The 25177-nt window shown below is 35.5% G+C and overlaps 1 pseudogene; it reads left to right on the plus strand.

Moving 5' to 3' along the window:
- Nucleotides 1-14150: 14150 nt before the first annotated feature.
- LOC149149447 (FRIGIDA-like protein 4a) lies at nt 14151-15390 on the plus strand (annotated as a pseudogene).
- The last annotated feature ends 9787 nt before the right edge of the window (nt 15391-25177 follow it).

Consider the following 25177-nt stretch of genomic DNA (forward strand, 5'->3'; position numbering starts at 1 on the left):
AAAAAAATAACAAAAAATATATCTTTGATATATCATTTTTAATATAATATCTCCTAGTTTTTCTTATTTAAAAAAATTAAAAATCCTTCTTTAATACCAATCCTTTTATTGCTTTTTTTTTTTAAATATTCATAATTTATCAAGAACTTTTATTAAATACAAAAACTAAGATGTATCACCATATTTGCTCCTAAGATGCTTTAATGTTGGAAAAAAAATCACAAAATAAATATCTTGGCATTGCCAAATCAATGTTGACGACTTCTTATTTTTGAATTTATTATAATCTCACAAAAAAATTGTAATGATATCCATTTTTCCATTTCATTTTAATCACTTATTATTTTTATATTAAATAAAAAAATACAAATAAAAAATATAATAATATTTATGTGAAATGTTATTTTATTCATAAAATTATACTTTTACATGTTTTTCAATACATTTTCTCTTGAAATGATGCCAAAAAATTAAAACATATGTGGTAGACACTTCTTCTAGACATAGTTCTCAATGTTAGGATGAATATAACTAGGAGTACAAAATAATCCCTTAGAAACGGTGCCCAAAAATTAAAACATATATGAGGGACACATCTAGATAGACATAGCTCTCTATGTTGGATGATTGTAGTTGAGAGGAATACATGTTGAAGGTCCTAACCAATGTTGCGTAAAGTAGGGACATTTTTTGGAAGTGATGCGTTGGAAGCGTTATTCTCAAAAAATCATCATAAGTGACACGTCTCAGAAGAAAGATATATATATATATATATATATATATATATATATATATATATATATATATATATATATATATATATATATATATATATATATATATATATATATCCAAAATACCAAATTAGTTGTAGAAGATATTAAAATAGGAATATTTGTACATAAATCAAGATAGATATGACATCCATTATATATCAATGAATAATTATTCAAACATTATCCATCTAGAATCTAGATTCATCTCCTATTTTCTATCCTTTGCCTCTACTTCAATTCTCTAGAGATATTAGTCAACATTGCCCAATTTCGATCAAATGGCCTAATCGAAGCCTTATAATATGGTAGAAAAATCTTAGCATACATGATCAATGATTTTGACTTGAGTAAAGGCTACATTTTTGCTAAGGCCATGACATAGGGTTTGTTGTTTTTTATTAAATTCCAATCACATGGGCCTCATACATGATATAATATAATGAAATGCCATAATCCCATTGATCCTAAAATCCTGAAAAATATTAAGTCCACTGAATTTGGAATGGGATATGACATTTTATTTTCTCCATATGAAGTCTGATGAGGTTGGAAATACTCTCAAACATTCTAAGTCATTTCATGGTAATATTAATAATTTAAGCAAAAGGATGAAAATGAAAATATAAAGGAGCACTAGTACAAAATGGCTAATTAGTTACTCAAAAAACAACTAAAATTTGCATATAAATGACCATTTTTTAGTCGGTGACCAATAGTAGCTAATTTACAGTATCTTATAACGCGACCAATTTTTAGTCGTATTTAACTTAATCATTAATTGATTGTCTCACATTTATCATCTAGTAGTATATTTAGTCATTAATTTGGTCATAAATTTAGTCATTGATTTAATCATTAATTTCCATAATTAATGACTAAATACACAACAAAATATACTACTACAGGATCACAAAAAAAACAATTAATGACAAAAGAAATATGACCAAAATGTTGGTTGTGTTATAAGATACTATAAATTAGCTACTAATAGTCACATATATGAAAATTTTAGTCATCATTTGAAACTAATTAATGGCCAAAGAAATATGACTGAATTTTGGTCGTGTTATAAGATACTATAAATTAGCTACTAATAGTCGTATATATCCAAAATTTAGTCGTCATTTTTAATCACAAATTTATCATTTACAATAATCATTTATATTTTTTTAATAGTTTCATATCCATTATATAAACCATTGATTTAGTAGTTTATATTCATTTCATTTACTTTCATTAATAATCATTATAAATGACTAATTTAGTCATATATTCATTTTATTTGTGTTCACCATTAATCAATATAAACTACTAATTTAGTAGTTTTATATTGATTTTATGTGTTCATTATCAATCAACATCAATTAATTAGTATGATTTTGCAATTAAGTTTAAAAATGTCATAAAATGTTCATCTAATATAAAAACGCAAAGTTACATATGTTAATTACAACACTAAATAATATTAAGTATAACTATAATAATTTCATCCACATAAATTATATTATATGAAATGTCAAGTATTGCAATATGAGTTTCCAACTTAATATTGGTTGGACTATAATTTAAATATGAAATATTGTTTCATCACTTCAAAACATTATCATTGTGTTGTCAAGGCATTTCAGGTGAATTCACCAACTCTAAAGACTTGACCATCAATTTGTATGTGTGTCTCATGTGGGATATTGGCTTTAAGGGTATCAATAGACTAGTTCTCTTCTCTCTCTCTCTTTCTACATTTATCGCTTTAGTGTTAATATTCTCTTGTTTCTTCAATTCTTGCTTCTTACAATCAATATTGAGTTCCTATTCTGCAAATGAAAAAAAATAGAATGCAAAGTATAAGACATGAAAGATGATGGACACTGGAATATAACTTAAAGTAGACTATAAAGGATTTATATGACATATACCTCAACATCAGCAATGGAAATGTCATTTTTACCTAGAAAAAGCAAGAAACTCAAACAAATTTTCTTCAATTGGGTGATAATGGCCATTATGTGGCTTGATGACCTGTATAAACAAAGAAAATAAAATGTCACCATAGAAAATAACACCTTAGGAACTTAGTATTCAACCTTCAAGAAAATCTTAGGCACAATCATTCCAACTAAGCTACATGCTAAAAAGCTCACATTGTAGATAAATTGTGAAAACAAATGAAAAAAAAAAAAAGATGATATATAATAAATAATGTATGACAACTAGATGGAAAATTGCATCATAGAAGAAAAAAATTCTCCTATGGTTACCCATACATGTGGGTGGGTAACATGCCCTAATATGCCATGATTCTTAGGGTATAAAGGAAGTAAACTTCCTATTAACATAATGAATGATTGGTTGCATCTTGGCCTTGCCTCTCCTTTGTGAGTCAAAAAATTAAAAATAAGTTCATTCTTAACTAGTTGTGCTCCATAGTATCATTTTCGAATATTATCTCTACATACCCACCAAAAATGTCAAATGTGCCAAACAAATGGAATTTTGAATTTTTTATAAAACTATGTCATTTACACCCCCTTCCAATGTATTTGACCAAATGTACCCACTTGATTTTCTTATTTCATATTCATTTACATCCTAAAAATTATTCATTTCAAAAATCAAGACAACCCCAATATCTCCAGATCCTAACACGCATCCATATTTACCACAAACCATAGGAATTAACACTCTCTTACGATCAACCCACTAGTCTTAATATATATTTTTTCTTCTTTCCATTCTTGATGTACAAAAAGTGATCATCTGTTAGTTGGTCAAAAAGTTTCCATTAAAAGCAACAATTCCATCATTTTTCATGAAATGTCTCCATGCAACCTTTTATTGCTTTCCCTGAAAAATAAACTCTTGCATTATTATATCAGAGAGCATGTTTCATGTGCCATAGAAAATATGAATTACAATATATTATGAGTACTATAGAAAAAAATAGAATTATATCACTACAAATGTATGAGTCATAATCTAGTGGACCAAGATAGTATCTTACTGTTTGATTCAAAAGTTGAAGAACCTATCATCTTATATAAGTTTCTCCTATATCGCCTCTCCACTCTCTGGAGTTGGTCTTCTAGGTTTTCAAATTTGATTGTGATTTTACTTCTGGTCTCTTTCTTTTGTATAGGAGTCACTTTGGAAGTGCCACTTTGTATGGACAAGATGAGAGATTAGTGACTACGCCACTAAAAAAGTTAGTCACCACAATTATTTCAAGTGAATTAATACTAAATTTAACCAATTTTAAGTGACCAAACTAAAAAAGACTAACTTAAATGACTAATCTAGGGATAAAATATATGACTAGATATTAAGTGTCTCAACTAAAAAAGACTAACTTAAATGACTAATTTAGTTTAGGACTAAAATATATGACTAGATAATAAGTGATAAAATTAAAAATGATTAACGCTTTACTTGTAAGGACACAATATCATATTTTTACTTGTTCATGTTGGATTGCATATCTAGGTAACATATCCATGGCATAGTAAACACTCTTAAGCTTCACATGCGTACATGAATGCCTGAAACACCTTAATATTTAAGCTCTTTAACTATAATTGTGAAAAGGGTTTACAAATTTGCATCATGGTCAAATTTTGTTCTTGATACATTTTTTCTTACATTTTTTTAACACATTTGACATTTTAACCACATCCTTACGTAAATCAATGCATGGGAATGTGAAATGACTTGGTTCATAAGGCTAACAATTCAATATTTTTAAGATTGTCTTGAGGATTAATTACTTGCTTTCGTTTTTCTAGATGTATGATCACTTTATAATTTGAAATGCCACATTCTAACACACATAACGAGATAGTGATTGAAGCCCAATAGTGCCACTATTGGTGCACTCTACACACAATTTAGAAAATGCACACAATTCTTAAACACTGAATGTTGACATATGGAATTTCTTATTGTTTAGGGATGCTTTAAAACTTACATTGATCTCTAGTCTTAATGTCAATTTGTTCTAAATACATAGTGGTTAATGTGCTCACACGCTAATGGTATTTCTCATGGTTCATTGGGTGTAATTACACACTTTGGAATGTTACAAATACATCATTTGGGTCACAATTCTATGGTTACAATCTACCCAACTATAAAAGGTGATAAATTGATGATAAATGGATTAAATGGATGAAATTTGAATGTTACAAATGTGTAAGTGGTCCACATTCAACTTGGTTGTCTTCATTGTTCTTAGTAACAACGACAAGTTTGAATATTTAATTTATTTATCATCGCAAACACATAACTCTGCCGTCCCAAACATAGTTAATACTATTGGTGTATGATCTATTAATTGTTGAATGGTATTTTTATGATGATAACGAACTCTCAATCTCCAATGCCCATGAATACGATGAATTAATGACCTAATGCCTTACTTGTATGGACACAATTTATGATTCATTTTCTATTTTTATTATGTCATTGCATATATGCTTCACTATCATCTCATGTTATATGGTTGATTGAGCAAGTTTTATCTTTCATTTTTCAAGTATAATTTCGTTGCATGAATAAGCATAGTTTTCTAATTAAAATCATTTAAAATTTGTTCATAATTCATGGTTTTTTTTACTATTGACACACTTATCCGTGGCCTTTTACTTTGAGAGTGAGTAGTGTAAAATCACTAGTCTTCGTTAAGGAACTTCCCTCCATTACTCAATGACCTAGCTTAGATAGATATTTAAGGATTCCCCCCTTGACAAGGATATCCTTTAGTGTAGTCTAAAGAGTGAGACAAGACAACCAAGGTGAGATTAGGTGGCTTACTTGAGAGTTTCCCTTTAGGCATTCTGGGTGGGGTTAAGATTTTTTTTTTCCTATGAGAATGTTTGAGTGGTGACACAATTTAGAAAATTCTTACAAGAAAATTAGTTTCCCTTATTGCCATCACCTAAACTACCTCCAATAAAATCATGTGCTTTTAATAACATCTAATTTTGATAAATATTTAATTCAATAAAATTAAAAAAATATTAAGATTATTATTATTATTATTATTGTTATTTTTTGTAAATGGCAAAATCAAAAACTATAGCGAGCTTGTACTTACGTGACACTATATCGATTATATCCTCTACCAAATTCACTTCCAAGCGTACCCACATTGCCTCACACGTGGCACACTGAGCTAATCGAAGTTTAAACCAATGACATCATAAGAAATGCCTTAGCAACCCATTATATCATCAACTGATCTACACTATGGGGCAAAATAAAAATATTTTTTAATATTAAAAAATATAGGCATTTTATTTTATTTGAAAATCAATTTTAATATCTAATTTGAGGAAAGTCGGTAAACTAAAACTAATTTTTAATATTAAAAAATATAGCCATTTTATTTTATTTGAAAATCAATTTTAATAACTAACTTGAGCAAAGTCGATAAAATAAAGTTTAATATGAAAAGTGTTAAGAAAAATAAAATTTGGTGTGTAAAATGTTATGAAAATCATTTATTATAATCCACCCAACCTAACAAAGGTAAACTATTTAGGGTATGGATGTGAAGAAGTCGATTCAAACAAAATTATTTTGCAAGTGAGAGGAGTATAAATAAATATTTCACTAAAGTGTGAATCCAGCTGTTGGTATAATTGGCTCATTTAGAATTGTACGTGAGAGGAAATGTGAGAGAGAGGAAACATGGAATGGTAAAGGAGCCCAAAATCAGTTAGATGGACGATAAATGTCAGGAGAGGTTTCAACAATGCTTCCATCCTCATGCTCCATCCTCATAGCTCCGTATCTTACCGCGTAACTTCTTTATGAATCCCTTCCCTCACTATTGGCTTCTAAATCACCTAACTTAATAGTGGCGGTGCCACCAACAACCCCCATATGTGGTGGAACTAGTAGTTGTGGTATTTCTTCACCATCATATAGTCCCACATACCTCCTTACTATAGACCGTACCTGTTGATAAGATCTGACCTATTGAAGTAGTAGGAACTTTGTTCTACACATTCAAACAAACAGAGGTAGGTCTTGGGAATGATGTGGGTGAGCTAAGGAGATCACCGACCTCTTAATCACACAGGACTTATGCATGCTGGATGTGTGACGCCCAACAACAACATATTTTTCTCTCATGAGGAGGAAAGTTGTTATAATATAGTAGGGCTCATGTTGGGACACTACTAGCAACTCTACTATGGGATGGCGCTTACTCATCTCATCAAGGACACCTAAAATAGGTCATATATATCAAGTATATTTGGAATTTCTCTTGTTGATTATGGGATATCCCCAAAGATCAATTTAGGAAATTGCATTTTGACTAAATAAGAATAATCGTATTTTTTTATCCTCGATGAAGAAAAATAATGGTCATCAGATACTTCGAAAAAAGATTTTGGATATTTCAAAATGCCAAATGATAAGGGTTTTGATTTAAGATAAGATGATCTAATCCCACTGATGGATTCTCTTCATCATAGTTGTAAGGATGAGAAGAGGTTTGCACTGTGAAACTTAGCTAACAGGAAGGAATTCTTGGTTGAATCTAATCAACTAATAGTGGTAACATCATCTCAATTGGATAATGTTATATGTTGGATGAACTTGTTTGAACCTGTTGTTGTGCTTAGCTTCTTTTATGCCATATCAATTTATTGTTGTCCCTTAATGGAAGACGAGTAAAATGTAGATATCAGGCAAGCTCTATGTCTGCCTATCACAAAAGGTTCAAGCAACATCCACACACACATAAGAGGAGTACACTCATCCCTACCATATATGGTCTAGGCTTCTTATGCCTAGGCCAAGGCGATACTTATCAACAATTTAAACTGGTCTTGATGTGGAGATTATGAAAAAGAATAATATCATATGGTACATTAGACACATTGAATGGGTTTGAAACCCTCCTCTTGTATAGATACACACATTAATATGAGGTGAAACCCTAATAAATCAATAGGACACCCTTAATGGATCTAGCAAGCCTCTAACCTCCCTCCATATAACACTTGATGGGTCAAAACCCTACAGTTGGAAGTAAGGAAGGAAGGATGGGTTCGCATTTTGGTTGCGGGCAATCATAGTTGGATGGGGAAAGTTCAACGTCTTGATGCAAGTTTCATCAAGCCTCTCAAACGAAGGCATCCTGCCACTATTATGGAAACCCCCCGAAATGCTAGTTTTCTCATTTGATATTCCCAATGTGGGATTTCCTCATTGAACCACTCAAAATTAAGTTTTCTCACTATGGAAAAATGTGAAATGAGAGGGATCTGCTGGAGTAACTGTCATGCAAACTATTTACAAGGAATGAGGGTTTCGCATAACAGACCATATCATTAAGTAGGAAGGAATTGGTGTTTTCATAGCTCTCAACCATAGTTTCTCTCATGGTGGTGCCCTTTCATGGTGGATAGCTTAGTTTAACCACCTCATCAACTATGTGGTTACTAAAAGCCTCTCCTATTTGTTTTGTTGAACCTCACTAACTTCATGGTGAAAATACATTTGCCTATCCAAACAACCATATGAAAAAGCTTCGACTCATTTGACCTCAAAGAAATCCAAGGGGATATGGCTCACTCGCAGCCTAACACTTATTGACCTAACACAACTACCTGATAGTCCTACTTGATAGTGCAAAAAAAACACCTATGTGGTTGAACCTCCCCAGTCTCGTCCACGAAAATATAGGTGAAAATTAGGTCCCCCATGGGGATCTCCATGGGCTCATGCAATAGCCTTACACCTGGGCACGTGGGGACATGAATCTTGAATAGCTCTATTTCTTGCTTAGTGGAACCTCTCCTATCATCGATTATGAAGCCTCATCTGGAGACACGGCCTTCCTTATGGTACAATCATTTGCCAATGGATATAATGTTTGAGGTGTTGATGTTTCAACTCTATCTTGGTCAGTACCTACCACCTCATCCTATTTGGTCGATTGAAACTCATCACCTATTGGTTGAACTTCATCTCTAATTAAAGGAATCATGGAAGGAATTAACATGTTCATAGAAAATAATATCTACTTTATATCATCCTATGAAGAATGTGATTCATCTGACCCTGCAGAATTTGGGCTTACCTCATCATAGTGCTCACAATGGGGATATGGCCACTTACCCACACAGACTCTCATGTTGTTGGTAACGCCCAATCGATTTACCACAGGTTCATTCAACCTTACCTGGTAAGAACCTAAATCCTGAATAACTCTTCTTGATGATGTGGGAATTTCCTTAGAACAATCAAATTGACATAGTTTAGTCTCCCTTCATCCATAACCATGAGAATAGGAGCAAAATATGGAGAAAATTATTCGAATATTTCCCATTATTCCCTCTCCATTAGATATAATGGTGATGAGATCTGGACCATAGACCTGGTGAAAATAGTAGAAGATGGAGTTCAATATGGGGCTTTGAATATGGATGGACTAACCCAACTGAACTAATTTGTATTAGTTAACTAGGATCAAGGTGCTAAAAAATGGCCTACTTGTATTATGGGAGGAGGTGGTCTCGACAACTTACCATACATATTGGTGTTTTGGAACCTCCTCCTTGTGTTCCCTTATGAGAAGTGCTGAAGCTTAGGCCTTCTTAGACACTCCTTAAGGAAAACCTACTCATGTGGGAGATCCCAAGCACTAAGAAATTTTTTGGGATCTATCTGTCCCAGCCAAATGTAACATGGGGAGGACATGGATACTGTGTTCAGTGGGTTACACTCTAGATGAAGCGTTGTGGTAGCATAACTCCTATCAGTGGTTGTAGAAACTCATATGGAACATGTCTTTACCAATATCAAGCCATATGAGGTCTTGGGGAATGGATGGGTGCCTAAGAGATCACATACCCCTCTTGAATAGGTAAAGTTTTGAATATTTGGTCCAATAAACAAATGAACATGGTGAAATTACTTCAAAATTCATGTTCTACACTTAGGGCTAATTTTTTAAGGTCTAGCTACTATGGAAAGGTTTGAGTCTAGTGGAGGAGCTTTTTTGGTTCTGTTAAGTAGTTAAGTGCTCACTCTGATAACCAAGGGAAAACTAGGAGATACATTACTTGAGATCTAGGCCATAGATTTAGGTCAAAAACTACATAGTGCAAAGCCATACACAGAGAGTGTAGCTCCATGATTTTCTTTAGTACTAACCCACATACATATGGAATGATTGCTTCATGTGTATAAAAGGTAAAGGTAAAAGCCTCCATGGCTTCCTATATTCACATAATAATGTTGTTTTTACTATGGTCATATTTCCTCTCCATGGTTCCTTCGGAAGTCAAAAAGCTTCTGTCCTTCCACAGCTCATGCTTGGTTCATGATTTATGGTTAAAATCCACAAAGCTCTTACCTCTCCATGTTCTTGGTTATTTCCTTCCATGGTTGTTCTGTATTGGTTCTTTTAGGAGCAAGGTTGCTCGTTAAGCCCAAAATTCTGCAATAGGTGTAGTATGCATGTGTTCATCAAATCTATTGAGTTCTCATTGGGACATGGATACCACTTTCCCACTTATAATGAATCTACCATGGGCACGGGCTTACTCATGCTAGTCACCGAACTAATATGGGGAAAATGCCCCACCCACGTGGACTACACTACATCATAGTGCAACTTAGATTAGAAGGGAATGTAGCTATATTCGGAGGGTAGGGTTTGAAAGCACAATTTTGCGAGTAAGTGTGCACCTTAAAACCCTTGCTTAATCTAAAAGAAATAATTTAAAATTGTATTGAAATATAAATAACTTAAATTGAACAATATAATAAAAAAACATGATTGAAATCAAACCTTTTTTTTACATTAAATATGGAACATAAAAAATAAACATTGATTTTTTTTTTACAAAAATAGAAAACATTAATTTAAAAAACACAATCATAAAACATTTAATTTAAAACATATATCATAAAAATATAAAATATATATTTTATTGTTCTAGAAATCTTCCTGCCAATGCAACTATGCACCACACAAAATATCTCCCAATCCACCCTTCTCCACCGTAGGCTTGTACACGGCTCCATCCAACGCTGGATGGAAGTCCTATAGGCACAAGTGCTGACCAGGCCACATGAAAAATATCCACTCAGGCGTCAACAATTTTTTGGTTTCCTCCCAAAGCCCTCATTTCCAGTTTCCACGGGCCAGCGAGGGCTTCAGCTCGTTGTTTTCGTTTGCACCCTTCATCTGCTCCATGGAGCTTCACATCCATAGTTTCATCTGTCGAGCTACATCATGACTTTCGTTTGCATGAGGGTTTCATTTGCTGAGCTGCATCAAGGTTTCATGTGCCCATCTGCATCAGGGTTTCATGTGTCGAGCTCCAGACTGCAATTTTACTTGCCACTAGCGAGTTCGATCTTGGCAACCATGGATGAGGTGCCATCCAAGAAGGAGCGGCTCCACAAGGCATTCCTGGAGCTGCATTCCCATTCTTCGGCCCTGGTAAACTTCAGTGTCCAGTGAAAGGAGCTCAAAGACCACTTCAACGACTTGGAGAAGTGCATGCAGAAGCGCTTCGAAGAGCTGAGATGTGTTGCAGACCCGACCAAGCTGGTTCTACAGACCCTGAAGGGATTTTATCCAGATGGTAAATAGACTACAAACATTGACGCATAGAGACATGCCTGTGTTTTTCTCTTGGATTCCCTTCCTTTTTTTGTTGCCAGACGAGGTCTCCTTGGAGGCAAAAAAAGAGGCTCAGAAAATTGCTGCTAAATGGAAATTTAGGGTCACTGGAATGATAAGCTCTAGATCCCTGATCACTAATGGAAGGATCCGACATGGAAGAAGATCTGTGAGTGAAGGAAACAGATCCTGAGCCTATGAAATGGATCCTGAAACTTCTAGTGCTTTTTTACCATTGATCCCTTGAATTTTTTTAATGAAAAAATATTAATAGTAAAACCCTAGACCCTGTTTCTCATCAAGGTCTGATGTATCCTCATGTCAAAATATTCTCTCGACATCTGATCTATCAAGGTATTCTCTACTTACCTCTTCAGGCAATGGCCAAGGATCCATGAGTAGTTTTTTTATTGGCTTGTTTTTTGAGCAATAATTTTAATGTGAATGTGTCAATACAATAGGTGCATTTATAGGCGACTGCTTGTGATCCCATATTCTCAATGAAGATGTCAAACCTGATCCAAAATTTGAAGTGCTAGAGATTTGAACAACGAATTATAGGAAATCCCACAAGCTTAACCCAGTAGAGTTTCAAGGGGAGGTCTCCTTCAAGGAGTTATATGATCTCTGAGGAAGTTTAAAGACAATGGAGTGATTTGTAGAACAAGATCTTCAACAATCCTTACCTCAACAAATTAGGATTTCCAGCTTTTGTGGTAAAAGAAAAATCCTTGTAAGGACTTGGATTCACAATTTAGAGACACATTTTCAATGAAACCAATGAATTAAGAAGACATGACCAATTTTCTAGTACTTAAATTGGATGGATTTAGATATCATTCGTGGAATCAGTGGATACTGTCTATAACAAAGGACATTTCCATTGGTTATAACACTTCTGAGGAAAAAATTATATCTACTTTTTCTTTTATGACACTATTGTCGATTACTTCCTTCAATAAGAAAATTTAAGACTCTTGATGGGAGCTTTGGTAAAGTAGTGGAGGTGATATTCTCCCACCAGGGTTGATTCCCTCATGCACATGTTAGCCCCTCATGAGCCATCAAGAACATCTTCTGTGTAAATGGACCCTGGTGCAAACGTCCTTGAATTTTGCCTCATTGTTGATTTTAATTTATTTTATTATTTGGCAGCAATTTTTAATTCAATGAACATATTCTAACAAAATACAGATCCATGTTAATGTCAGTTATTGTATCCTCCCTTTTTATGCATGAAGCCCATGGTGTTTTTTAATGAACAAATACCAATATTGACCAAAGTAAATTAGTTTGGGTTCAAGGCCTTTGAATTCAATATGCTACTTTCATATTACTTTCTGAATCGAATTGACTAATAATTATCATATTTTGCAACATCCATATGCCTCCACAGTTCCTCATTGACAGTGTCGAAAAATATCTGCATCGGGTCACTCTAATAACTTCCAAAAAGGAGGATCTTGACTGCATGTGGAACTATCCTACACAGAACTGTCTCCACCCTCTAGAAATGGAAGCAAAAAAATGATTGATTTGAAATGGAGAAGAGGATATCGTTTACATAGGTTATTGGAATTTCAATGTAGAAAATGGAAGGAATATGGGAAATTCAATGTAGAAAATGGAAGGAAGATTGAAATATTGTAGAGAGGGACTTCCCTAGAGAGATAAAAGAGCTGCGAAGAAACCATAAGAACTGTTATAGAATGGGAAAAAAAAAGGAAAGCTCAAAGGAAATAACAATATTAAATAAGGTAGTCTAGTCCCCATATGTGAAATGAAAAATAAAAAATACCACAGTTAAAAATCCATGGAAGGACAAATAAACTCTGCCTCAAACGAACGAGCTAGAACAAATTGAGATGTGAAAGGGGGAGGTGACAAGAACCTAATGAAGATTGGGGTTATGGAACATGCCAAATTTGCTGATTGGAGGAGATTGAGACCTTGTAGCATTTCCTCATTCACTCCATGGGACACAATCACATCAGATTTGTACTGGAGGAAACCAATTGGACAAAACAATTTTAGAGTAGCCAAATGGAGGTAATTGGGAGGAGGGCCACCATGGTGATGAACCACAAGTGTAATTTTATGCAATCGACCAAAAAATGAGTCACATATGGAAGGGAGAGGTATCTAAGAGTTCATCCCTACATATTTATTTCTTATCTTGTCTCTATTTTTTTGAATTGCATTCCCCTTCTTTATAGCTATAGATTTACTTATAAAAAGTTAGTTGTTCATGTTTTACTCTTCCAGTTTACCACATCATATTTGATGGTGAAGGCACTACGATATAACATTGGTGTAAATATTTGAACAACAAATCTACAAAACATAAATGAAACCAGATGATATGAAAGGGAAAAAATTAAGAAAACAGGTGCCAAACTATGTACAGACTGTGTTGTTAAATTATAATAGTAATAAATGAATTACTCAATCCAAAAGGAATTCCCTGTCTCCATGTGACTTCAAAATGTATGTACAATAGCTTCGCATCATCAACGTGTCACCTTGGAACAAACCGACTGAGCTACTTACAGTCAAATAAACTTATATGGAACATGGTACTTTTATAAATATATTTCACAGAGCCGGGAATTGTCAATGTAACTTAGTGTGTAATAGAGTGTCAAAAGAAGAATATCTTAAGTAAAAAATGAAGTAAAGATATTTGAAATCTAAAAGGATAAGTCACAAAATTTTGAAAGTTATTAATGTTAAGAAACAGATTGATAGAGGTCGTTGAAGTTGCAGTCTTTATAGATGGATTAAATGACACTATTGAAGGTATGTCGATGAATCAAGGCTAGTTGTCCAAATCCGGTGAATTTTTTTTTCAAACTATGCATCTAATTCCTGAGATCAAATGAATGTTAACCTACTCCTTGTCAAGCGTGAGGCTAAGTTTACATGCAAAGGTTTTTGTCCTTGTTTAATTGTTTACAAGTTGATGTGTATTTTTATGTATAAATACTCCTTGGCTGATGATTTCATCCTTTAGACAGATGATTATTATGCTTACTATGCCTTCAGCAGAAAATTTTGTTTACAGTTGGCTGACGATTTAATGCTTCAAACATAGATGATTATTATGCTTAATATGCCTTCAGCAGAAAGGTTTGTTGAACTTTCTGACTCTTGTGCTCTAAATTATTTTGAAATTTCTTACAAAGTTATGGTTTATACAAGTTGTTTTCAAGACTTTATGGGCTTCTAATTGGTTGATTGTGGTCCTACATGACATGTTTGGTCTTGTTTCTAGCAGAGGTTGTAGAAAAATTGCGCAGTCAGAGGAAAATGGATGCTTTACGGTTTGTCTTTGCATTTGGACTTGTAGAAAAATTTCCACCTGTGCCTTTGTTGAAGGCATATCTCGAGCATCAAAGGAAAGCATCAGAAGAAAAAAAAAGGGAATAGATCATGTTGGGTCACTAGAATGTTTATTCTTATTCGTGTGGTTCATGCTCCCTTGTCAATATAAACAATCAAAATATTAGCTTGTCATTAGACATATTCTTTGAACACTTCCATGTCTTATTGCATAATTCAATGGCCTCAAAAGAAATTCATTCATTGAACAATGTAATAAAGTGCATTGAAGTGCACAAACTTGAATCGCAGATGCCTACCAAAGATCTTGAAAAACACGTGGTTTAGTTATAGAGAGACATGGAAGAGAGGAAAATATCTACAAAATCCATTAGGACTGAGACCAAACGGTCTCATCTTAATAGTGATAATGGTGGTGGTGCTAGTGTTGTTGCTAGTTCACTATTATTTAAACCTTCCCCTCCCAATGCCTTTTCCCTTCCCAATTATTCTTCATTGCTCCCTAAATCTACCCCTCCTAGTACGTTTTCCCTTTCCAATTCTTCTTTGTTGCTCCCTACTAAACCTACCCATCCCAATTCCTTTTCCCCTTCAAATTTTTTTGATTTACAACGTCCTATATAAAATTGAGGAGTCGATTTGGTAAATGAATGAGGCATATGCAATGTTTTTAAAAAGATTCTTTTATTTTACTGCATGGCATATCGTATAATCCTCCTGTGATGTTTTGAAGTGTATTTTGGTACCCCTTCTCTCTTTTTTGTTCATATGCTTATGTCTATCTTGTGTTACTTTGTGCATGTAAGAGACATGAAAATAAATTGGTATTACAAACTGAAGTGCCATGTTTTCCAAGCACTTGATTCTTTACAACAATGATTGTAATGTAATAGGTTAATTGGAGTACAAATCACCACAAAAATTCTTATGAGAGGGATATACTAGACATGCATAGGATTCATGGTAAGAAGAAAATAAGGAAGTTAAAAAAACAAGGAATTGAATTCAATTCAAAAAAAATCCACTTTACGAGTGAGGGACATGCGTCATGGTGGTCTCCTATGGTTGTTTGATGGAGGAATTCTTACTCCAATGTTTTCCCAAGTGTCCAAGACATGGGGATATAACAATGCAAGGATCCATCTGAGGGACATGTAGAGATGACCCCAAAATTTTTAGGGAACATCAGAAAGGACTTCAGGGTGCTCAACATAGGGGAGTACCTGAAATACTAACAATAACATGCAGCCTTAGGATGGGTTTGTTGGAGGTTCTAGAAGCCAATTTGTTGTGACTTCTGGAAATTCCTAATATCCTAAGGTTGAAAACCCAACCTTACATATCAACACCACCCTGATCATGAGACTTAGCACCACATACATCAAACTTCCAAGGCAGTTCTACTCAAGTTGTGACCTACGACAGACTTTCTGAATCTTTCTTCTAATTGGACGTCAACTGGACCCTGTACATTTAGTTGAATGAAATAGAATTAAGGCACGTTGGGTAGTATTTTCTTTTTCCCATCCCTTGGAGTAACATGTGAGCTATCTAAATCACCTAGTGCAATTCAACCTCTAGAAGTTATGAAATTGAGCCCGAGACATCTTCTTTTGTTGAAGTTGTGAAATCGAGATGGATCCTTTTTGTTGAAGCTCCAACCTTTTTACATATATATTTTTATCCCACAACGTCCCTAGTAGTCTTTCCTTTCAGGGATAGTGGTAAAGCTTATTTGATGTAATTTTTACTGTGTACTTTTGGAGAGATGGAAATTGGATCACATCCACCTTAGTTGCAGTGAGAAAGAGCTAAGGTTCATGCTAATATCCTTGACATGGGTGCGCATTGTAGTGTTTGTATGTCTAGGTGATGGGACATTAAATATAGGCAATGCATTGACTACATGAATATGACGTTCGTACACACCCATCTAGATTCAGGTTTGATATTGACCTAGGGGTTCCTAAGGTTCAGGATCCATCAACTGCACACAATTGACTGAGTTCTAAAATATAGATATAAGAGATATGCAACTTCTAGCTTCACAAACTAGGAAGTGCATCTCAGACATGGGTCTATATAGATCTGTGCTCGATGTAGGGGCAATAGAGCATGACACACCTCCAACTTATTGACCCATTTATGGGAGTTGTTGGGTCAGTTAATGTAGGTTTTAACCCTGTACAGAAATTACCTGCATACGAATTCTTAAACAAAGAAAATAAACAATGCGAGAGCATAATCCATAAAACACATATGCACAGAGATTTTTCCCTGGATCCCAAAACCGAGACTACCAGCTTGATTTTTCATTATGTTCCTTTCAATGTTACAATACATATTTATACATGCCGAAGCATCCAATACCATGGACCGAAAACCATCGCGTCCAATACCATGGACCGAAAACCATCGCGTCCAAAAAACATGTGCGAAAATCATGCACAAAACCATAGGTGGGTCCGCCCAACCTAACATATGGTCCAAAACCAAAATTTTCCGGAACGCTGCCCCGGACCCCATAAAGTGGGGTTACGGGTGCCCTTCAAACCCCCTATTAACTACGTGGAAAGAATATAACACAAACCAACAATCTCCCACTTGTTGTTTTCTTACCACATGGGGCCACAGGAGAGCTTAGTCATTTTTCAGCCCTGAGATTACCATTGCTTCTCTACACCAAGAGAACTTCTCAGAGCTCACAGATTTTGTCAATGCATCTGCAGTATTCTTCAAAGTGTCCACCTTTACCAGCAACACCTTTCTGTCTTCTATCATATCCCTCATAAAGTGATATTGAACATCAATGTGCTTTGTCTTTGAATGATAAGCAGGGTTCTTTGCCAAGAAAATTGCACTTTGGCTGTCACAGTCTATTCTTATAGCTCCCTGTACTAACCCCATACTTGAACACAATCTCTGCAACCAAACTGCTTCCTTGCTTGCATGAGTGGTTGCCATGTATTCTGCCTCTGTAGTTGATAGTGCCACTACAGATTGTTTCTTACTCATCCAACTGACTGCACCTCCAAATAGGTTAAACACATACCCACTTGTAGATCTTCTCTGATCCAGATCTCCAGCCCAGTCTGCATCAACAAAGCCATGAATATCCAACACTCTGTCCAATCATGGTCTTCCTTGGTAGCACAAACCATAATCACTAGTGCCACGCAAATACCTGAAAACTCGCTTCACTGTTGTCTAGTGCTCCTTCCCAGGTTTTGACATAAACCTGCTCAATACTCCCACTGCATGTGTAATGTCTGGTATAGTACAGACCATTGCATACATCAGGCTACCCACTGCACTTGCATATGGAACACGGGACATGTCCTCTTCCTCTTCTTGTGTCTTGGGACACTGTTTAGCAGATAACCTCACACCTACAGGAATAGGAACCTTCACCGGTTTACTATCCTGCATATTAAACCTCTGGAGTATTGTCTCGACATACTTCCTCTGGTTTAACCAGAGCTTCCTCTTTGACCGATCTCTTTTAATTTCCATGCCCAAAATATAGTTTGCAGCACCAAGATCTTTCAAGTCGAATTTGGAGGACAATTATGTCTTCAAATTCTGGATAATTTCTTTGTTATTTCCAACCAGCAACATATCATCCACATACAAGACCAGATAAATAATACGGTCACCAATTAATTTAAAATACACACAATGATCTGCTTTGCTTCTGGTGAAGCCAAGTCCCCGTATAAATGTATCAAATTTCTGATACCACATCCTTGGTGACTGTTTTAACCCATACAGAGACTTCTTTAACTTGCATACCAGTTCTTTCTTACCCTTCACCGCAAAGCCTTCAGGTTGCTTCATGTAGATTTCCTCTTCCAAATCCCCGTGAAGAAATGTTGTCTTCACATCCATATTTTCTACCTCAAAATCAAAAGCAGCAGCAACAGATAAAAGTAATCTAATAGAAGTTACCTTGGCAACAGGAGAAAAAATATCACCAAAATCAATTCCCGGCACCTGGGAATAACCTTTTGCTACCAACCGAGCTTTGTATTTCTCCACCTTTCCTTCTGCATTTGTCTTCTTCTTGAACACCCATTTGCTGCCAATGGGTTTCCTTCCAGCCGGCAACTCCACCAGATCCCAAGCCTCATTTTTGTGCAAAGATGCCATTTCATCGACCATGGCCTCTTTCCAGAGTTTTCCATCCTCTGAATCCACTGCTTCCTTCACAGTTCTGGGATCATTATCAGTAACAGACAAAGCAAAATTTGAACTGAAAGCAGATGGACTATACCTTTATGGCTGCCTTCTTTCTCGAACTGATCTTCTCAGAGCCGAAGTTTGTGGCTCTTCATCTTCTGATTCCTCCTCTGTTGCAGAGTCTGATTCTTCCTCCTTTGGCTCAAACTCTATCTTCTCAGGTTCCTTTGGTTAGACTTCATGTTGAATAACATCTTTTACCTCTCTGAACAACACATCTCGGCTGTACACAACCTTCCGTGTGACTGGGTTCCAAAGCTTATAACCCTTTAAACCATCCTTATACCCAATAAAGATGCACTTTTCAGATTTACTATCCAACTTGGTTCGTTTCTCCTTTGGAACATGTACATATGCATCACATCCAAATACCCTTAGATGTTAAAGAGAGGGTTTCTTACTAGTCCATACTTCTTGTGGAGTCTTATCCTCCAACGCTGATGAAGGTGATCTGTTGATCAGGTAACATGCAGTATCCACCGCCTCTACCCAGAATTCATGTCCTAACCTGGCACCACTGAGCATGCTTCTTGCCCTTTCCATCAACGTATTGTTCATTCTTTCTGCGACTCCATTTTGTTGAGGTGTATATGGAGTAGTCTTCTGCCGTGCTATACCACACTTCTTACAAAATTCTTCAAATTCCTTGCTACAAAATTCTCCACCATTATCTATCCTCAGCACCTTTATCTTCTTCTCTGTCTGATTTTCCACCAGAGCCTTAAATTCTTTAAACCTGTCAAAGACTTCAGATTTCTTCTTAAGAAAATATATCCATGTATTCCTTGAGAAGTCATCTATGAATGATACATAGTACACAGACTTACCCAGTGATGGAACCTTCACAGGTCCAAACACATCACTGTGCACAAGCTCTAATATATGTTTCATCCTCTTACCACTAGAGGGGAAACTCACCCGATTCTGCTTCCCATATACACAATTTTCACAGAAATCGAAATCCAGAGAGCTATTATTCATACCTTCTACCATACCTTTACCATGAAGTATTCGAAGGCCCTTCTCTCCAATATGTCCAAGCCTTTGATGCCACAACATGGTCTTCTCTCCAAAGACCACTAGATTCTCTACTCCATTTTCAGGAACCATAGAACTATTGCACCCATCAACAACAGTGCTACCTTGCAGCTGGTACAGAGTTCCAATTCGAACTCCCCGCATTAATATCAGTGCTCCTCGAACCATCTTGCAGGTATCTTTCTTGAACACTGTCTTTACACCTGCATCATCCAACTTGCTTACAGAAATCACATTTCTGGCCAACGCAGGAATATTTAGAACACCCGGAGTGTTCTAACCCTTCCACTTTGCAACTTCAACTTTACTTTTCCCTGACCAATGATTCTAGCCTTCCTATCATCTCCTAAGAAGACATCACCACCATCGTATTTCTCATACTCGCAGAACCACTCTCTATGGGGAGTGAAGTGAAAGGATGCACCTGAGTCAATCAACCATGCCTCATGATCAACATGTGTACTTGAAGAAGCCAAGTACACATCCCCACCTTCATCTGAGGTGGTTTTCGCCTCTGCAGAAGAAGCATCATCAGATCCCTTTCCTTTATCAGGAGCTTTAGATTTACAATCCCTTCTGAAGTGCCCTTCCTTTCCGCATTTCCAGCACACCACCTTTGTAGGTTTTCCTGGAGATTTAGATCTCCCTCTAGATTTAGATCTCCCACTCGATGACTTATTTTTGTTTCTGTTCTGGGACCGTCCTCGTACAGACAAGGCATCACCATTCTAGTTGTCCATATTTTTCCGTCTCATCTCCTACGTCAGCAAGGCTGAGACTATTTCATCAAACTGCAAAGCAGTTGCATTGCTACCTATTGCAATAACCAGACTATCCCACGAATCTGGTAGAGAACACAACAGACTGATGCACTTATCTTCATCTGAAATTTTAATATCAACAGATAATAACTGACTTACCACAGTATTAAACGCATTCAGATGCTCTGTCACCGAGTCTCCATCTTTCGTCCTCAGGTTATACAGCTTTTTCCGCAGGAACAGTTTATTCACCAGAGACTTAGATTGGTTCAAAGTCCCTAACTTGACCAACAAAGCCTTTGCCGTAGCTTCCCCTGATACATTCAGCAATACTGAATCCGAGACACACAATCGTATTGTGCTCTTTGCCTTCCGATCCAACTTCTTCCATTCTTCATCGGTCACTCCCGATGGTTTAGTACCCGGATCTACCGCAATCCACTGATCTTTATCCACCAACAGATCCTCCATATTGAGTTTCCACAACTCAAAATTCTGACCATTGAACTTCACAATCTCTATCTTTCCACTGCTCGCCATCTTCTTTCGCCACCAGAATCAATCTCGCAGATCTCCCACTGAACAGGGTCTACCACAGGCCTGAGCAAAACCCCTCAGCAACAAAGGCGTCCCCTTGAAGCCAAAACAACTCCGATACCAAATGTAGGTTTTAACCCTGTACAGAAATTACCTGCATACGAATTCTTAAACAAACAAAATAAACAATGCGAGAGCATAACCCATAAAACACATATGCACAGAGATTTTTCCCTGGTTCCCAAAACCGGGACTACCAGCTTGATTTTTCATTATGTTCCTTTCAATGTTACAATATTTATACATGCCGAAGCATCCAATACCATGGACCGAAAACCATCGCGTCCAATACCATGGACCGAAAACCATCGCGTCCAGAAAACATGTGCGAAAATCATGCACAAAACCATAGGTGGGTCCGCCCAACCTAACATATGGTCCAAAACCAAAATTTTCCGGGGTGCTGCCCCGGACCCCATAAAGTGGGGTTACGGGTGCCCTTCAAACCCCCTATTAACTACGTGGAAAGAATATGACACAACCCAACAATCATGAGGATCTAGGGATGGATTTTGGAACCAAATGCTAAGAAGAGAAATTACAGTAAGACCATGAAGCAATATTCCTATGCACTATGTAGTGGGCATCTAACACCCAAAAAAAGTGGCAGCATTAGTATTTGGGGTTTGATATGTATTTATTTCAAGAAATTTAGGATATAATGATTGTAATCTTTGTGAATAAGGGGACAAGCCTGCCTCTATGTAATAGAGACAGAGAGATAATGTGCTCAGAGGAGACTTAGCATGCATGTGGCATTAATCATTGGCTGGAAACCATGGTTTGAACCTGTGTGCTAGATTAAAGATTAGAGGAGGAGCTAATAAATAAATAGATTTTTTTTATGATTCCACAGGTTGTGTATTCATGTTCATTTATCTACTAGAATTAGGTGTTAAAACTCTCTTAATTCCTATAATTATAATGTTGTGTGGAAAAATGTATTTCTTAGTTGTATTGATACATAGGGTGAAAATTGACATGGTCCTAGCTCAAACATTTCTTCAAGCAATTGGTTGGTCTCGATATCTCCTAAGAAGATACACAACATGCAGATCCTTAATTATATTCAATTTGCAAGGAAATATTGGAAATGGATTCAAATATTCTAGACTTGGATATACTAGGACTCATGTTTGTGACAAAAGTTGAAGAATTGTGTTCCCAAAAGGTTATGGAACTTTATCAAGCAGACAGAGACTAACTAAATATCAAAATTTCATCCAAATTGTAAACAAGATTCCTTTCTTTCATTCATATACCTTGGGAAAATGAAAATATCAATTAGCTTAAAACCCCGAAATAATAAATATTTTACTTAAAAGCCTTAAAAATAGGGTCATTCAAAAAAAAAACTCATGATTATCACTCGCCTCACTTAAATTTTGTTGAAAAAACATAGTCTCATAATTATCTTTATGACTAGCTAGAAATTTTTCAAATAATCAAACAAAAACATCAATGTGTTTGGCTACCGAATAAAAACTCCCACTCTTGTTTGCACCAACATTATCATTTAGATTTATTTATTTTGTATTTTTTCTTTCCGATTTTGTGGTTAAATATCTCTTAAAATTTACAAAGATCTAGTCATTTTTATGGTCCATTGAGTTGGGATGACTAGAATTAATAGATACCACCCTCAAAATATTCAAAAGCCTCAGTAGGTTGACAATGGTTCCACTAAATCTGCCCTAAATTTAGTATGATATAATCCTTAGGTAACCAACCTCAGACATATCGTTGGTTAATTTATGTTGTTTGAAGTTTATTGACTTTGAGTTTTATCCTGAAACTACTTGAAGAGTACTATCATAGGTGAGTTTCCTATCTTGATAGCAATGTTATGGTTTGATCTAGTCCTTGAAAGGAACATATAGTTGATGGTCAAAATTTTTACATTCCTTTCTTTTTTTTATCTTCACATATAACAAATATCTTTATGTTATAGCCTCTAGCTAGATATATACAGTAATTGCCACTCAGAAGTTGGATGCCGCCTTTCTGGAGCTTGAGCTTACTCAACTTACCTTTGTTTGAGTTTAAAATGTGATTAGATCTCATTATATCATCTATTGCAGAGCATGAATCCAATTTACCTTTGTTTCAGTTAAAAATGTGATTAGATCTCGCTATATCGTCTTTTGTAGAGAATGAATCCAATTTCTTAGAGTCCATTTGTCTGAGGTATAACAAAGCTACTTTAATTCATTAAACTTACTTTTCATTAAACTTAGTTCTAGCAGCTACCAGAACTGGGTGTCATTCCGCCAAATACCTCACCATATGGGTCACCCATTATCATTATGCCAATGAAGGATGGGACTTAGTAGATGTGTATTGATTATAGGGCGTTAAACAAAATGTTGATGAAGAATTGGTAACCCCTACTTGAGATAGATGATCTGATGGATCAATTGTAGCAAGCCAAATAATTCACCAGTCTGGATTTAAATTCATGATATCACCAAGTTCAAATAAGAGAAGAAGATACATAGAAGACCGCCTTCAAAACCAACTAAGGTTTGTATAATTAGTTATTCATGCTATTGGGCCTATATAATGCATTGGATATGTTCATGAAGTTAATTAATGATATATTGCATTATTCTATAGATGCAATTGTTATTATTTATTTGGATGATATACTAGTATGCAATTCTGCCTAGGAGAAGCACATCTCACATTTGATTTAGGTGCTAAAGACATTAAAGAATCAATAACTACAAGAAAATCTCAATTGTGAGTTTGTACAACAATATTTTGGTGTATTTAGGATAAGTGATTGGTGGAGGAGAGTTCAAGATAGATCTTGTCAAGATGGAGACCATCATGAAGTGGTTGATGCCTACTAATGTTTCTAAGGTTTAGAATTTCATTGGGGTGGCACAATACCTGAGAAAATTCATAGTCTTGTTTTCAATAGTAGTAGCACCACTCCATGCCATAACAATGATTGTAAAGAGTTTCCAATTGGGAAAGGTTCCTTAGAGGGCCTTTCAGAAATAAAAGAAGAAGATAAACCAAGCACCAATTCTGGAATTACTAAACTCGTAAGGGCCCCTCTAAGTGAATAAAAATGTGAGTATGTATGTTATGGGAGTGGTATTGATGCAGGGATGAATTCCTGCATGTTATCATTATGAAGTATTTCATAGGGAAATTGTTAACTACCCTACCTATGACAAGGAGAAACACTATTTGATAGAAAAGGAGACAATAATCCACAGTGATCTCCAACCACTTTAGTACCTATAGGCTCAAAGTAACCTACATCATGCTAGGAATTACAATTGAATGGGTTTTCTACAACAATTTCATTTAGTGATAAATTATAAGAAGGGAATCACAAATAAGTTCGTTGAAATGGTTTCAAGGCCACCCACAACAAGGCTCATAACTTTGGGAACTCTTATACACATAGAGACTTTCAGCCATTATGCATATAGAGAGGCATACACATAGGATGAGGACTTCATGGAGGTGTTTCATTAGTTGCAAAGATAGATTCATGAGCACGGTAGTGACAACACAATTAACTATAATCTCCATAATGAGTTTCTTTACATGTTAGATAATTTATGAGTTCCTAAAGTTGAGTGACTATAGTTAATCAGAGAGGCTCAAAAGGATCTAATGTTGTAGAGTATTTTGGTGTAGGGAAGATAGTGGCCAACTTAGATAGGTATATGTATTGGCCCAAGATGCAATAAGAGGTAGGTAGGTTCATAAGAGGATGCATGCTTTATTGTACTAACAAGCTTAGTAACAGGAAA

Source organism: Pinus tabuliformis, chromosome 9 (genome assembly GCF_031772625.1).
Source record: "Pinus tabuliformis cultivar Carrire ecotype Pingquan chromosome 9, CPIR1, whole genome shotgun sequence".
Lineage (NCBI taxonomy): Eukaryota > Viridiplantae > Streptophyta > Pinopsida > Pinales > Pinaceae > Pinus > Pinus tabuliformis.